Source organism: Carcharodon carcharias, chromosome 8 (genome assembly GCF_017639515.1).
Source record: "Carcharodon carcharias isolate sCarCar2 chromosome 8, sCarCar2.pri, whole genome shotgun sequence".
Classification (NCBI taxonomy): domain Eukaryota; kingdom Metazoa; phylum Chordata; class Chondrichthyes; order Lamniformes; family Lamnidae; genus Carcharodon; species Carcharodon carcharias.
Window position 1 is genome coordinate 99,650,598 of NC_054474.1, and position 12,488 is coordinate 99,663,085.

The window sequence follows — 12,488 nt, forward strand, 5'->3', positions numbered from 1 at the left end:
AATTCACCTCAGCATTCCTGGTGCAAGGAACAAAGGTCAACCCGTGTGCCAGCTCGCTAACTAGTAGGCCCTACTGGAACATCTAAGTCTTGACTTTGGGGTCAGGCTCAACCATGATTCTGCTCTCTTCCCACCACAGCCTGCTGCTGCTCCTTGCCTAGATCAGAAAGTAACCATTCAAGCAAGAGTCCCTGCCAAAAGACTCCCAAGAAAAGGGAGAAATCTTGTTTCATTTTTCAACCAACTACTCTGAATATAATTCGTCAGCAAGGAACACCGTCAACTAGGGAAGGTGGATGTTGGGGAGGCAGGTATCATTTTTAATTTGAACAAAGACTTGTATAAAAAAGAGTTTGCATTTTGACTGTACATCAGCCTCCAAAGCTTCAGCATGACATGAACTAAAAGAGATTGTGACTCACAATATAAGCTCTGAATCAAACTAACTTCAATTATTTTGCTATTAAGCAGTTCACAGGCTATTTAATCTCCTTTCCCAGGAGATCTTCCGCACATCCACTTTTTCATTTCTCCATACAACCCTACTAAAATACTTTTCAATTCTTCATTTTCCAAATGTGAAGCATTTTCTTTCTGCATTTTCCAGCTGTTGATGGACTTACTGTTCCTGTTTCAGGCCTGTGGTTCTTCGCCCCTCTAAACTAGGTCATTTGTATTTCATCAGTTGCCAAATCCTTATTCATATCAGTTGCCTCTTTAAATTGGGGTGAATTTGAATGAATATTCTCCCCGAGTATGGCATTACCTGGTTTATACCTTCAAATGGTTCCTGCCAGATTTCACTGTGGGGTCCAGTCACAGCTTGGCAGCAATAATGGATGAATGGCCCCACCCGCCCATTTAAAAATAAAATTTAACTGCCCTGTGTTCCTGGTGATTCTGCGGTGCTTGTTCAGCATGTCGCATGGGCATTCAAGAATTTGTCTATCAACAAACCATTGAATTAACGCAGAGTGAAAAGTCTTGAAAAATAATATTACATATAATGCAGACATGCAAGGTGAACTGGTATAAGAGTCTGTCCAGCCCATCACATCCAGTCACTGTGCTGCCTACATACATCAACAACTCAACCCATCCAAACTGGATAGTATTCTAGATGTGTCCACTCCAAAGCCATGGACAGGACAAGTACTGTGTTTGGAGGCTTGTACTTAATTGTCCTAGTCTTAGTTCCTAACACTTCCCTTACAGCCTTGTGAAACTAGTCATAAACTTTCAATGTTGCATATATAAAAAAAAATCTATATGCATGTAGAGGTCCTCCACTTCCCAATTTGATGGTGCCTGGACCTGTATCCAGACAGGTTCAAAGTGCAGACTTCTCATACAAGATCATACTTAGTGCTCCAAATGTCCCTGAGGTGTGGTGTGGGGTGCATTTTGGCAGGAAGCAAGCACTTACTCCTTACAAAATTAATTGTCAGAGGGACAGGGGGATCTGGGAGATAGATACACAAATCATAAAGTGCCTGGGTCAAATAAGGTCATTAGAAAAAGAAAACCAAACACTGAGGTGCATTTCTAGAGGGGTAGAATTGAAGAGCAGGGCTGTTATGTTAAACAAAAACAAAAAACCTGGAAAAACTTAGCAGCTCTGACAGCATCTGTGGAGAGGGATACAGTTGATGTTTGAGTCCTTATGATCCTTCATCAGAACTAAGACATATAGAAATGATATGAAATATAAGCTGGTAGAGGGGGGTGGGTGGGACAGGTAGAGCTCGTTAGGGGACCAGTGATAGGTGGAGGCCAAGAAGAGACTGCCAAATATGTCATAGACAAAAGGGCAAAGGGGCGTTGATGGTGGTGATATTATCTAAAGGATGTGCTAATGGGGACATTAAGGGAAGCAAGCAGGACAAGCAAGTGGGAAATGGTTCTAGTGCGGGTGGGGTGGGGGAAGGGATCAAAATGAGCTAAAAGAAGATGAAACAATAGATCGAAATAAATTTAAAAATAGGAGGGTAAAGAAAAATATATTTGTAAAAAAAATTATAAATTATTGGAAAAGGGGGGATCAGAAAGGGGGTGGGGAAGGAGGAGAGAGTTCATGATCTGAAATTGTTGAACTCAATATTAAGTCCGGAAGGCTGTAAAGTGCCTAGTCGGAAGATGAGGTGCTGTTCCTCCAGTTTGCGTTGAGCTTCACTGGAACACTGCAGCAGGCCAAGGACGGACATGTGAGCATGAGAGCAGGGTGGTGTGTTGAAATGGCAAGCGACAGGGAGGTCTGGGTCCTGCTTGCGGACAGACTGAAGGTGTTCCGCAAAGCGGTCACCCAGTCTACGTTTGATCTCTCCAATGTAGAGGAGAACACACTGGGAGCAGCGAATGCAGTAGGCTAAATTGAGGGAAGTGCAAGTGAAGAGCTGCTTCACTTGAAAGGAGTGTTTGGGCCCTTGGATGTTGAGGAGGGGGGGGGAAGTAAAGGGGCAGGTGTTGCACCTTCTGCCGTTGCATGGGAAGGTGCCGTGGGAGGGGGTTGAGGTGTAGGGGATGATGGAGGAGTGGACCAGGATGTCCTGGAGGGAACGATCCCTGCGGAAAGCTGCCAGGGGGGGTGAAGTGAAGATGTGTTTGGTGATGGCATCATGCTGGAGTTGGCGGAAATGGCGGAGGATGATCCTTTGAACACGGAGGCTGGTGGGGTGATAAGTGAGGACAAGGGGGACCCTATCATGGTTCTGGGAGGGAGAGAAAGGTGTGAGGGCGGATGCGCGGGAGATGGGCCGGACATGGTTGAGGGCCCTGTCAACCACCGTGGGTGGAAAACCTCGGTTAACGAAGAAGGAAGACATGTCAGAGGAACTGTTTTTGAAAGTGGCATCCTCAGAACAAATGCAATGGAGGCGAAGGAACTGGGAAGATGGGATGGAGTCCTTACAGGAAGCAGGGTGTGAGGAGCTGTAGTCGAGGTTACGTTAAACCTGTATAGAACCACAGTTCAAATCACATTTATGATATCCATATTATAAAAAGGATATACTGGAGAAGGTGCAAAAAAAAAATTACCAGAATTATAACAGAACTGAGAGGATTTAATAGACTGGAGCCCTTTTCTCTAGAAAAGAGGAGACTGAGGGGTGACTTGATCCCGAGGCCTTTAAGATGAAAAAATTTGATAGAGTAGATGTAAAGATGTTTCCACCTGCGGGGGAAGCCAGAACTAGAGGCATAAATATATGACCACTGGGAAACTTCGGGCACATGAATGCGAGAGGGAGCAGTTAGAATGTGGAACCTGCTATCACAAGGAACAGTTGGTGATCAGCATAAATGTATTTAGGAGAAGCTAGAGGAATAGCAGGATGGGGCTTAATGATGGGTTCAAGTGGACCTTAAGCATCAGCACAGACCTGTTGATTTGAACAGCCTGTTTCTGTGCTGTAAATACTATGCAATAGAATCAAGCATAAATACTGATCTCCCTGTAACATGTCACTTCAGCAGTAGTGCCTTGTCTTTTGTGATACAGCAGTTCCAATGATATGTGGATGGAGCAAGTTGGAATTTTAAGTTTAACACAGTCTAACAAGTTTAGCAATACAAGGATGTCCCTAATGTTCCAGATGCATTAAGATTGCATTAGCAACTGCCTTAGGTGTCAGTCATGGTTTAGTGATACCACTCTTGCCATGGGTTCAGAAGGTCGTGAGTTCAAACCCACACCAGAAACGTGAGCATGTGATCTAGACAGATGTTCTGTTCAGTACTGAGGGGGTGTTGGACTGTTGGAAGTGCCATCTTGTGTGAGATGTTAACCGAGGCTATGTCCGCCCTCAGGCAGACATAAAAGATCCCATAACACGCAACTAAAGAGGAGAGTTATCCCGGTGTCCTAGATAAGAACTATACCATAACCAACAATACTGAACTAAAAAAGAACAGATGATCTAGTCATTATCTCATGCTGTTTATGGGACCATGATGTGAATAAATTGGCTGCCATATTTCCTCCATTAGAACAGAGTCTACATTTCAAAAGTACTTTTTTGGCTGTAAAGCACTTTGGAACGGTCTGAGGTTGTGAACATTGCAATATAAATGCAACTCCTTTTCTCTTGTGTTGTTATGCCAGCACCAACAAATTTCCTGAATTATTAATCGGGCTTGTATTTCCTTTAAAGCTGTGCAGTGATCTCAGTGAGGATTGTCACTGTATATCACAGACTGAACAGGCAGCTTTATGAGCTGAACATTTCCACTCTTTTTGATCTAATTAGCTTCTATTTGAGTTATGGCACCGTCTGTTGACAGTAATGCATTCTAAGAAAACTTTTAATTAAATGAAAACATTTTGATTATTAATACACTTATTTCAACATGAATTATTCCTGTAATTCCAACAGCAGTACAGTACCTGTCACCACCAGCACTCCATCCTATTCAGCTCAAGGTACTCTCTCCAGAAGCAAGCCAAGTTTCCAAATATTGTCAAATATTTTTCATAGGTCATATGATGAATAATAACCCGTCCACCACTACACTTCATTAAAATCCCACTGACAATACACTGATAGTTATAGCCAGTCATGTTCAAGATAAAAGCAAAATACTGCGGATGCTGGAAATCTGAAACAGAATCAAAAAATACTGGAAAAACTCAGCAGGTCTGACAGCATCTGTGGGGAAAAAGGCAAAGTTAACGTTTCAAGTCCGTATGACTCTTCTATGACTGTTCTAATGGAGGAAATATGGCAGCCAGAATAACAAGAGCTCTGAAGAGTCATACGGACTTGAAACGTTAACTCTTGTCTTTCTCTCCACAGATGCTGTCAGAACTGCTGAGTTTTTCCAGCATTTTTTGTTTTTCTTTCATGTTCAAGATAATCTCAGAATCTCATGGCCACTCCAAGTGTACAACACTTTAACAGATGAACGTGTACACCAGATATATTACACTTATAGGCAGCTTGACTAGGTTATCGCTGCTCATCTCAGTGCCAGGAGAACCACCAGGCATTTGGTTGCTAGGCTGGGTCTTTAAACAATGGTTCAGCTGGAAGAAACGTACTGCTGGCCACTATGGAACACAGCCACACAGACATAACTAGAGTCCCAGGTTTGATTTGCATGGGGCATTCTATCAAGTAGCTTCAGAAACAAAACTTCACATTGCACTCAAAGCTGCGCTGACAGACTATGCAAGGCTCCACTTTCTCTGGCTGTGGTGTGGGGAGGTTTGGTCCATGGACACAGCTTTGTTACTTCTGATGCACGTCACCTTGCCAACGTGGGGTGGGGGAGCGGATTCGTAGCCAGAATAACAGGAGCCCCCAGGCTCCACTTTGTAGTGATGTTGGTGCACAAGTCTTACTGGCACCAAACGAGTAGTGAAGCAACCCCAGTGAAGAGAGTGATTCAGAACCCAGCAGAGTGGACTAGATTGAGGAACCCCATCCATATGAAGGAACAAGCTCTTGCTGTGACCAGAATCACCAGAGGTATGACGGCATATACCCCAGCAGTAATACTGATTGGAAAAAACATTTCTAATCTTACAATTACTGTTTCATTGGTAATGCATCCTCCATTACCAATTGACAATGCCTGGAAACCCAGAGAGAATATTCTGAGCTGAGTAGGATTGATGAATTTGTAGGAATACAGTGTAGTTTAAATAACTGAAGTGTAACACAACCACAGGCAAGATAGACCCACCACAGGTGGCCACAATTGGGAGGGAGACTCCCCATGAAGCCTCATAGCAAATCAATCAGATAAGGAAACCTCTAGCTGACTACTACCTACTGCCCTCCCACAACTCATGAATCAGTGCTCCCCCATTCTGAACAGCACTTGGAAAAAGCACTGAGTGTAGCAAAGGTACAGAATGTGCTCTGCATGAGAGACTTCAATGTCCAGCACCAAGAATGGCTCAGTAGCACCACCACTGAGTGAGCTGACTGGGTCCAGAGGTCCGAGCTGCCAGGCAGAGCTTGCAACTTGAAACCTGACCATCAACGGTACAAGAGGCAAGGCGAGTGTGACTGCTGTTGACATCAGGGCAGTATTTGATCAAGCGTGCAACAAACAGCAATGTAAAACTGAAATCAATATGGACTGGGGGAAAACTCTCCGCTGCTGGAGTCATACCGAGCTCAAAGGAAGATGGTTGTGGCTGCTTCAGGCCATTAATCTCTGTCCCAGGACATCACTACAGGAGTTTCTCAGGGAGCTGCCCTAGGCCCATACATATTCAGTTCCTTCAATAACCTTCCCTCTATCATAAGATCAGAAGAGGGAATGTTTGCTGAGGATTATATAGCTACAGTGTTCAGCTCCATTAGTAACACCTCAGATACTGAAGCAGTCTGTATCGACATGCATCAAGGCGTGGACAACAATCAGCCTTGGGCTAATAATGGCAAGTAACATTCATGCCACACAAGTGTCAGGCAATGACCATCTCCAACAAGAGGAGTCTAATTGCATTACAAGCCTCATCATCAATATTCTGGAGGTCACCATTGACCAGAAATGTAGCTGGACCAGACACACAAAAACTGTGGCTACAAGGGGAGGTTAGAAGCTGGGAATTATATTCTGTGGTGAGTAACACCTCCTGACTCTCCAAAGCCTGCCCACCATCAAGAAGGCACAAGTCAGGAGTGTTATGGAATACTCTCCACTTGCCTGGATGAGTGCAGATCCAGCAACACAAGAAGCTTGACACCATCCAGGACAAAGCAGCCCACTTGAGTGGCACCCCATTCACTACCTGAAACACTCAGTCCCTCCACCACCGGCACACAGTGACAGCTATGTGTACCATCTACAAGACACACTGCAGCAACTCACCAAGGCTCCTTTAACACCTTCTAAGCCCATGACCTCTAACATCTAGAAGGATAAGGGTGGCAGAAACACCACCACCTCTAAGTTACAGACCATCCAGACTTGGACACATATTGTCTGATCCCATGGCACTATTCAGAGATGACCTGCTGGACCTCAAGTCAAGATTTTGGGCCAAAATCTTGGAATTTCCTACCCAACAATGGGAGGAACCACTTCACACCGATTGAGATGGTAGCTCACCACCACGCTCTCAAGGGAAACTGGAAACACAAAAAATGCTAGCCTTGCCAGGTACCCTCATATACCATGAACGAATAATAGAAAATTAAAAGGTTTTTTTTTTAAGGGCGCCCAGTGCAAAAGGAAAACACGTGCTCATTAACTGAGACTGTGCCCTCAGAAGGGAATGCTGCCTTGCCAGAGTTATGATGTTGAACTGTGGTGTTGCCTGCCTTTCAGGTCGATGTCAAAGATCCCATGGCACTATTCAGAAATGACCTGCTGGACCTCAAGTCAAGATTTCTCCATTAACCAACCCCATCAGAAACATATTTACTGGTCACAAGCCTCATTGCTGTTAGTGTAAGCTTGCTGTTCAGAGTGGCCTTAAAATAACCTGATGAAGTGTTACAGAAATGGAAGTCTGCTTGCTTGCTGTATAATATGGGAAAATGTGAACTCGTTCACTTTGTCAGGAAGAATAAAAAAAAGGAGCATTTTATTTAAATGGGGAGAGATTGCAGAACTCTTAGAGGTACAAAATGACCTGGGTGTCCTGGTACATGAATCACAACAAGTTAGGATGCAGGCACAGAAGGTGATAAGGAAGGCAAATGGAATGTTGTTTATTGCAAGGGGGATGGAATATAAAAAGGGAAGTTTTGTTACAGTTGTATAGAGTATTGGTGAGACCACGTCTAGAATACTGTGTACAGTCCTGGTTTTCTTATTTAAGGAAGGACATAGCTGCATAAGTAGTTCAGAGAAGGTCGGAATGAGAGGGTTATCCTATGAGGAAAGATTGGGCAGGTTGAGCTTGTATCTGCTCCAAGTAGTGCATAAAATGGCTCCTGCTCTCAAGCCTTTATAGACCAAGAATGACATGAGGTCACATGATTACAGCAAACCTACAGCCCCATTGCATAAAGGCACTTCTCCAAACATCCTTCTTTTCATCTTAAAAAAACCTGCATACACTATCATTTGCAGTTGTAGGTCAGGCACATACATGGTCAACAATGACAATCATCACGCACGTACAGAAAACTGGTCATTTTAGTGTGGCCCACTTTCATCTGTCCCTACATACACATTGCATATAATCTTTAAAACGTTCAAGTCTTCTAATGGTGCACATGTGGGTTGTTATTGGCCATTCATCTGGTGTCTGCTCATTCCTGGGGTGATGTTGCCGCTCCGTTGTTGCTGCTGATCCGTTGATCCTGCGCCATTGATGAACTCTCATCTTCCTCATCAGCTATCAGCTGTGAAGGAGCAGCTTCTCCAGTTGTATGTATATGTCTGCAGTTATGACAACTTAGTTATTCATTTTCACTGTGTATGACTGAGGTGACAATTTCTCAGCACAGGTCCCAAGTTGCTAAGTGGGCTGATTTTTGTTGAATGTTTGCACTCTGCCAGTTCTCCAATTCTCAGCTCTGGTAACCATTTGGCAACTTTATCCAAGTGAAACAACAGGTAAATTTCACTTTGATTTTGTCATTCACTCCTGTTACTACTTCTGACTTCAGTAGTGTTTTTAGCTATTGGAGGAGTATTTTTTGTGTGGTGTGACATTGGATGCTGAGCTGGGCTGCTTTCCATGCCTTCAGTAGGCGTGTTTCTCCACTGTAGGATTGCCTTGTATACATCTGTGCTGGATGCACTGATTTTTTTTGATGATCCCTTTGGCAATTTACACTGCTGCCTCAGCCTTTTCATTTGACTGGGGTTGGTGTGGAGATGTGTAATGCTGAATTTTGCAATCATTTATGATGCACTGAATTCATTATTCATGTACTGAGGGCCATTGTCACTCATCACAATGTCAGGAATGCCATGGCGACTTAAGCATGCTTTCCAGCATTCTACAATCTCTTGTGGTCATTAACATCAGCTTGTCTAACTCCCAGTAGTATGATAATAGTCAACAGTGACGAGATAAACAGTTCCTCAGAGAGAGTGAAGAAATCTACTCCAAGCTTTATCCATGGTCTGTCTGGGATGTCACGAGTCATGATGGCAGTTTAACTTGATGCTCGTTACAAACACTGCACTGGGATCCTTGATCTCCTTGCTCATGTTTGGCCAGTAGAGCATTTCTCTTGCCTTCCTCAGACTAGATTAGATTCCTTACTGGCTTGCATGGGTATGCTTTAGCATCTCTTTCCTCATCCCCTTAGGGATGACGACTCCTTTTTGCAGGGTGCCATCTTAGACTTCAATTCTATGTCCAATATTCTCTTCCAGCAACACATTTGTCCTTAATGGTTTCAGGCCATCTTTTCATTACAACTTCCTGTAGCACTTGGAGAATTGCATCTCGTTGCATAGTTTGCTTGATCTGAGCAAGATGCTTGTCTGTCAGTTGCAATGTCTCCGGCAGGTTGATGACTTTCAGAGCATGTCGTGCTGTTGATTCTTGTTGAATCTGGAAGTTTTCACATTTTGTTTTAGCATCAGCAACTTTCTTCAAAGGGAGTGCAGCTCTTGACAGCACGTCGGCGATGTACATCTGCTTCTCCTCAGTGTATTTCACTTCCAAATTATATCTCTGCAAACAAAATAACATCCTTCGCAGACGCTTTGGAACTGATAGCAGTTTGAGAAAGATGCTTTGAAGTGGCTTGTGGTCAGACTCTACCATCACTTTGTCTCTCCCATACTGATTAAAATGTTCACAAGCAAAAATAGCCAGGCACTTTCTCAATCTGTGCATAGAGTCCTTTTGCATTAACACTCTGGATGCAAACACAACTGCATGAGGATAGCTCCAAGTCCTGTTTTGCTGGCATCACTGCAGAGTGACTTCATCATTGACATCATAGTACCGCAAAACTAGCATTGTTGTCACTAGGCGTCCGGTGCGAGTGAAGTTGCTTCTTGTTCTGTGCCTCAATATCGTTGAACATCCTTTGCAGTGAGGTTGCATAGAGGTTCACACTCCGATGACAAATTGGGCAAGAGCTTTGCTAGGTAGCTCACAAATCCAACAAATCATTGCACTGCCTTCACATCTGTTGGTTACTGCATCTCTGCTACAGCTCATCCCTCATCAGGATCAGGGCAAACTTCTTTCTCTGTCAGTACATGACCTATGTACTTTATTTCTGTCATTAGTTTCTTCTTATTCAGCTTCAGGTCCATCTGGCGAGCTCTTTCGAGCAGGCTTACTGGATTCTGATCATGGTCTGCAATGGCTTCTTCCATCGTATCTCCACATCCATAGACTAGCAGATCATCCGCGATCACTTCCACTCCTGGAAGACCTTTAACTATCTCATGCTGTTGGTGTTGATACTGTTCTGGAGCAGAAGAAATGCCACACAGCATACACAACCATCTGTACCTCTCAAATGGCTTTCAGAAACTGCTGCTTTCATCCAGCTTCACTTGCCAGCACCCATCTTTTGCATTTAGGGTGTTAAAAAACCTTTACCTTGGAAAGTTGCAACAAAATTTAATTGGTGGCATGTGGCAGTGAGGTCCCTTCAAAGCTTTATTAAGGTCCTTTGGATTTATACAGACTCTCAGTTTTCCATGCTGCTAATCCAGCCAGTAGGAGTTGTCACTTTCTTCACTCCTCCCATCTTTTCAAGCTCCTCTATCTCGTCTTTCAGGTTGGACTTGAGAACAGATGGAACTTTCCGCGGAAGATGCTGAGTAGGTCTCTCACTCTCATCTACTTCAAGATGATGTTCACCAGGAAGACATCCAAGACCCAGAATTTTTTTTAGGATTTGTCCAACAGTCAATGGTTTTGTGCAGTGCAAAATGTTGCAAATCTCTCCTGACACATGGAAGGTTACCAGTCCAAGCTTTTGACTTGATTCAGCTGAGAGGAGTGGATTTTACTTAGTGTTTACTATCTGGAATTGTATGTGATCTTTCTTCCTATTGCATTGGGCTCTCAGCTTAGTTAGCCTCCTCTTGGGGCGAACATTGTTCCATCATGCAGCCTCAACTTTACGTTCAGTAGCTTCATTTTTGAATCACTATTTTGAGCAACTTCACACAGGTCTACGAAGCTCATGATTACACATTGCATCCCATCTGTCACTTTCCCATCAACTTGATGTTCTCCTTCTGCAGTCATCATTCCAATACTCACAAAACATTTTTTCCCTTGAGATTTGATGACGCCAACCTGTTTGTTCTAGGTATACAGTGATTCAGGTTCTACATCCCACATCTCTCCAGCCACCATCTTTATAGGCTTGCTTTTCTTCTTTCCAGCAAAACACCTGCATGCAAAATGGTTTAGCTTCCCGCAGTTAGATCACTACTTTCCCCACACCTGGCATGCTTCCTTTTCTTTTATGTCATGTCCTCTGCAATATTAACATCCAGTACTCTGGCCTTGATCTTTCTGCTGGCCCTTCTGCAAATAGTTCTTCCTTCTCGCTATTGTGTGCAGGTAAGGCTTGAGCTGCCTCTCAGAAGAGGGCAAAGCTTCATCAGTTCTCCCATCAACACTCTGCAGCTACTCTGATGATTAAGCCTCTGCACATGTCAATAGCTTTCTTGAGAACAAGTTTCTTTTTGCTCAGCAGACATGCTCTCACGGCAGGATCGTTTGCCTCCAAGACAATCCTATCACTGATCAGATTATCCTTCAGTTGCTCAAGCTCAAGATTCAGCTAGACGTCTCAGTGCAGACACATACTGATCAATGGTCTCCCCCACTTCCTGAGCTCTGGTGTTGAATACGTCACATTCATAATTAACATCAGCAGAGGGCTCAAGGTGGGTCTTTAAGGCCCCTGAAATTTCACAAGCCTGGCTTTTCTGCTCCTCAGTGAGGTCCAGGGTACAGTACAGCTTGTAGCACTCTTTCCCCAGCACTGATAACAGAGATGCTACTCTCTATTTGTTCAGCTTTCTTGTCTAATTGTGGCAATTTCATAGTTATGTTATTGAGACTGGAAGCATTTCCAATTTATTCTCAAATCTGCCTTCCTAGCCCTTACAAAGTTAAGGCTGAAATTTTAATGATTCGGTTTCTTACAGTTATCAAAATCTGCTCAATTTCAGTTGACACCATGCTCCAAGCGGTGCATGAAATGGATTCTGCTCTCAAGCCTTTACACACCAAGGATGACACCAGAGGTGACATGACTATGGCAAGCCTATAGCCATATTGCACAAAGGCTCCAAACAGCATCTATTGGAGTTTAGAGGATTGAGAGGTGATCTTATTGAAACATAAGAGCCTGAGAGGACTTGCCAGCGTGGATACTGAAAGGATGTTGCCCCTTGTGGGAAAGACTGGACCCAGGGGATATAGTTTAAAATTATGGGGTCTCCCATTTAAGACAGAGATGATCAGAATATTTTTTCTCCGAGTCTTTGGAGCTCTCTTCCCTAGAGTGGAGGAGGCAGGGTCATTGAATATTCTTAAGACTGAATTAGATTGATTCTCGTCAATCAAAAATCTAAGGGTA

At 43.7% G+C, this 12,488-nt stretch overlaps 1 protein-coding gene across 2 annotated transcripts in view; it reads right to left on the reverse strand.

Moving 5' to 3' along the window:
- The window catches only part of LOC121281130 (F-box/WD repeat-containing protein 11), a 170,254-nt gene that overhangs the window by 55,058 nt on the left and 102,708 nt on the right, over nucleotides 1–12,488 (reverse strand). The gene's annotated exons all lie outside the window — the stretch shown is intronic.